This window comes from Suncus etruscus, chromosome 3 (assembly GCF_024139225.1).
Source record: "Suncus etruscus isolate mSunEtr1 chromosome 3, mSunEtr1.pri.cur, whole genome shotgun sequence".
Taxonomy (NCBI): Eukaryota; Metazoa; Chordata; class Mammalia; order Eulipotyphla; family Soricidae; genus Suncus; species Suncus etruscus.
The window spans coordinates 30,373,796-30,379,224 of NC_064850.1; the positions used below are offsets into that span (position 1 = coordinate 30,373,796).

The window sequence follows — 5,429 nt, forward strand, 5'->3', positions numbered from 1 at the left end:
CTTCCATCAGGAGCAATCATAAACAAATGTTTAAATAATTTATAATTCAAATTCAGTAAAATAGATAATTACTTTTGAGGGACAAATAATGTGATTAAAAACATTGAATTGTATCCAAAAGGTAGTAAAATAGGTAATGCACTTTCTTTGCAAATTTAAGACCTAGGTATGAACCTGATTATTCTATTTGTTATCCAGAACCTACCGAGAATGATCCCTGAGCACAAAGGCAGGAGTAAGCACTGAACACACCACATGTGACCTAGCCCCCAAAAAGTTCCTCATAGAAACAAGAAACCCATGTAGTCAAATATCAGACTATAAAGTTAATGCACAGAAATCCATTGCATTCTTATAGAAAATAATGTCTAAAAGAAAAAAAATATATTTTAAAACAAACGTTATCCTATTATCTCATTTCCAACTGTATAAGAAACTTTAATTTTTAGAAATTCATTTAGTGAAAGAGTAAAAGAGCTGTTTACATAAAGCTATAAATGACTTCTGAGAGAAAAAAAGAAGACAAAACTAAATAGAAATTTATTCCTCATTCATAAATTGTAAGAAACTTTCCTAAAATGACCATTTTATCCGAAGTAATTTTCAAATGCAATGCAATTCCCATCAAAATTTCCATGTCATTCATTAAGTTTATAGAATATAAGGACATAGTACAAACAATTCTAAGATTCCTGTTGAACCATAAAACCTACAGCAAAACCAAAGTACTCCCAGAGAAAAAAGTAAAATAGAAGACATTGCATCTCAAGGCTTTAATCTATACTATAAGAGTTATCATTTCCAGAGGCCTAGTAGAAGTAAAGACTAAACATAGAGCTAGGAGTAAGGTCTGTTAATACATGGATGTGATATGATGCCCCTAAAAAATCAGTTTAGGCTCCTAAAATGGAATTACCCATTATTATTAAGGTACCATTATGTTCAATAATGTTAATGACAATTTTATGAATTCATTATTCTAACAGCTTTTTGTCCATCAGAGAGCCCACTAACCTTCCAGTAAAATCCCAGTCACTAACACCTCCAGTTAAACTCAGTTCTGTATATTTACATCCAGTTCTAGTGCCTTTGATTATTTGTTGGTCCCTTACTTCTTTATATAGAACATAGTAGTATGATCATACTGAATCTGCTCAACTTCTTTTGTGTAACCTCACTCAATTGCATACTCTAGAAACATCCACATGAGACTAATTGCATAGTTCCATCATTCGTTAGAGTTACATTACATTCCACTGGATATTCAAGACTAGCATTTTGTTTGTGTAGCCATAGTCAGACACTTGGGTTGTTTCTATAGTTTGGCTTTGTACTAAAAGCTGCAATGAACATATATGTGCATATAGCCTTTCAAATTAATGTTTTTAATTTGGGAGTAAATTCCAAGATGTGATATCCCTAAATCATATGAGAATCATTTGGTTATTTTTTTTTAGAAATCTTAATACTGCATTCCTTAGGAACTGAACCAGTGTGAGAAAATATATCAGAGTTTTGATTTGCAGTTCCCTAATAATAAATTGTGCTGAATCTTTCTCAAATGTTTGCTAGTTACCTGTATATCTTCTTTGAGGAAGAGTTTGTTCATTTGGGGGAGGGATGTTGTAGATATATTATTTTCATGTGGTTATCTAGTTTCCTAGAACTTTTAAAAAGTTTCCTCCTTTCACTTTATGTATTTCACTTCTTTGCTTAAGGATAATTGTTCATAAATAGAAAGTTTTATTTCAAGACTCTTGGCTATAATTCATTTTTCTTCAAGTATTTTCTTGATTGCAGTTTTACAAAAGTTTTCTTAGAATAGATTTACAATTACACATTTCAGAAAATACCTTTTCCCCTCTTAGAGTTGTGTTTTACTATTCATGACATTTTATGATTTCATACAAATTTAAGTACAGCTTCCGACCATGAAAAATGTCATTGAATTTTAATGGGAATTGTGTTGAATTTGTATAGTGATTTGGGTAAGATGGTCATATTGACAACTTTGAAATTTCAAATTCATTAACATAGAATATCTTTCTGCTCACTTTTGTATTCTCTCTTTCAATAGTGACTAATTATTTCATTGTATAAATATTTAGCTTTATTGTACTATCTAGATATTTTATGATTTTGGACACTAACTTGCAAGGGGTTTTCTTTGAAATTCTTGTTCTTTCAATTCATTCCTCACATAGAGAAATGCCACAGATTTTGTTTGTTAATTTTGACTCTTGTTACCATGATATATTGCTTTTATCATGCCATAAGAAAAATAGTGATAGCTATACTTGTTCTTTTTTAGTTTGTATTTCTTGATTTATATATATTGTATAATTTTTGTAGCAAGGATGTATTCAAAACTATACTGATTAAAGTGGAATAATTGGACATTGTTTGAGGGAAAGTGGAAGTGGATGGAGGGCTTTTGGTTTTTCAACATCGAGTTAATATTGGTTAAGTTTGTTGTAGATGGCTATTATTATCTTAATAAATGTTATGTTTATTATTATTTTTGAAAAATTTTAGCACTAATTGAAGTTGAACCTTATCATAAAACTTCTTTGAATACATTTGCATAATTACACCTTAATTATATTTCCTTTTATTGATATAATGATATTTTACAACTGACTGTTGGCATTCTGTTAATTGATTTTCTTATATTTTACTAATTTTGTATTTGATATTCTTTATTAAAATGGGATAACTTCCATTTGATTCTGCTATAAAAATATCAGATTACTTTGATATATTTTTGGATTCAGTTTGCTGAGATTTTATTTGTAATTTCTTGTGCCACAGCAATGGATAAAACAAACATTTCTAGATAGGTTTTCTTTAACATGAAAAAGTCTTAGTTAGCCTGGAGCCTCTAAATTACTCTTAACCAGAGGTTTGTGAAAAATCATTAAGATGAATATAGAGGAGTCAGAGCAGTAGCACAGTGATAGGGCATTTGCCTTGCACATGACTGACCTAGGAAGGACCATGATTCGATCCGCTGGCACCCCATATGATCTCCAAGCCAGGAACGATTTCTGAGTGCATAGCCAGGAGTAATTTCTCAGCATCACCAGGAGTGGCCCCAAAACAAACAAAAATATATATATATGTGTATATATATATGTGTGTGTATATGTATATGTATATATATATATATATATATATATATGAAACAAAAACTGTTTGCATTAAGCCACTTCATTTTGTTCCCACTTGTAGTATAATATAGACAGCATTGTGGTAGAGGAACATAAGATAAAAATTGTAATAGTTTTTGTGAAAAATGATGTATCTTGAACTAATTGTGGTAGTAGTGTGGACAGATCAAATAGGATCTTGAATTTCATTTTGTAGGGAATAAAGATAAAACTAGGTGATGGATTGGATTCTCTGGGTGTCTTCTATGTGGAATGTAACTGTTCTATGAACTGTAATAATTCCTAAACTGTACTTTTGAATCAAGTCTGCTGCAGAAGTCAAGAAACTATATCGTTCAGACATTCTTACCAGTGGGGTTCTATTTATTTATTTTTGCTCAAAAAAATAAAAACTCCTGGAAAAGATATGTAAGGATTGGATTGTGGAGAACTGTTTTGGTTTCAGTGAACTGGGAGATATCAGATAGGAGATTTGGCCAGTGGATTCCAGGTGTCAAATGGGAATCAATCTCCTTGGTGCTGAAAGTCTTATTTAGAGTTGAAGCTGATATGGACACTTACTGATTACTGAAAAGCTAGCAGCAATTTTCCTGACCTTTATAGCCCAGCTTACAGGGCAGTTCCAAAAGCTTCTAATTCTTTGTACTAAATCCCTTAATGCAACTACCTAAAATTGTCCTGTGTTCTCCACTTCTTGTTTATTAACCAGTATAAGAGAGCATAGCCATTATTTCACAAGTCCTATCTATAGTCAGAGTAAACCAATTCTCAGAAAGTTAAGAGCATTTTTTGCTTAAAACATGTTCATTACAATTGGTATAACTGGCCCATAAACCTATTCATAACTTGTGATTCATAGCTCATGCTCTTTTGTTATAGAATCTCTAAATTTTAATATACTCTTCTATAAAATGGAATCTTAAAAAATTCCATTGTAATATCAGCAATTATGATAGACACTATCCCAATTTATGAATTATTATTCCAGCAACGAAGTTTCAGCTTATAAGGGAAATAACATCTTCTGGTGCATTTGCTGGGCACATTTTTATTTCAGCATCTTTCCATCTAATCATCATTTAGTATAAATCTACCAAATCAAATTTTGTAATTTAAAACTCCTAGTGTCTTGATTTAACTTACAGGTAAATGGTGCTATACAGGACTGATGTTATGTACCCAATAATACACGAGTGGAAAATGAGAAAAGAGGCATTATTTAAAAAAATGAGAGAAATATATTTCTAAGAACTAATTTGCAAGTTAAATCTCTTTGCAGAGAGACAAAAGAGACATGTTTAAGGTAAGCAAAAAAATTTTATAGCTGAAGATATATTTCCTACAAAAATACTCTTTTTAAATGTCCTGAGAACAGTTTCAGTTTATGAAAATTAAAATAAAATACAATTTGTTTTTGCTTCTTGAGTGTTATTTTTTTGTTTTGTTTTGTTTTTCAGCCACACTTGGCAATGCTCAGGCATTACTCCTGTCTATGTGCTCAGAAATTGTTCTTGGCTTTGGGGACCATATAGGACTCCGGGGGATCAAATCAAGGTTCATCCTAGGCGCATACAAGGCAGACGTCTTACGCCCTGAGCCACAGCTCTGGCCCTGAATGTTATTTTATTTAAGACAATATTTAGTTAAATAGCATATGAAAGCATACAGTTATAAACAGATGAATAATAAAGGTAGAGAGAAAGAGTAATAATGCATTCACATAAACAGTGACCAAAATAAAATAGAGAACAACACAATCATGTTTTATATTTCCTTTAAGTTTCAAAACTGTCTTCATTCTACTCTCCCAAATAAACAGTTTATGTGTGAGAAGGTTAATAATATATTATCTATAAAATATTTCTGTATAATAATACCTGTATCTAGTATCTAGCTTGATTTTTTTCTATTTTTGAGTGTCATCCTTGCGCAGGGGCCATGCTAATCTTCTCTGTATCGTTCCAATATTAGTATATGTGCTGCCGAAGAGAGCACAATTTTTTTTCTATTTCTTAGCTTGATTTTTTTAATTTTTTGGTTTATTATTTATATTTTACTACAATACCTGTATATTCTCAGAGCCTACTCCTGGGTCATTCCTGGCAGCACTGAGAGGACTATATGAAATGCAGTGATCAAACTTGGGTTGACTGGATGCAAGGCAAGTGCCTTATTTACTACACTATGTCTCCTGTCCCTTAGTTTCTATTATTCTTAATATTTTTCATTAAAGGAAAAATTGAAAACAATTTTGAATTA

General features: G+C 31.2%; 1 non-coding gene across 1 annotated transcript; it reads right to left on the bottom strand.

Moving 5' to 3' along the window:
• Positions 1–5,058: 5,058 nt before the first annotated feature.
• Positions 5,059–5,165, bottom strand: LOC126004643 (U6 spliceosomal RNA). The gene has a single exon (XR_007493911.1). It is a non-coding gene; the product is annotated as a U6 spliceosomal RNA (small nuclear RNA).
• Between the last annotated feature and the right edge of the window lie 264 nt (positions 5,166–5,429).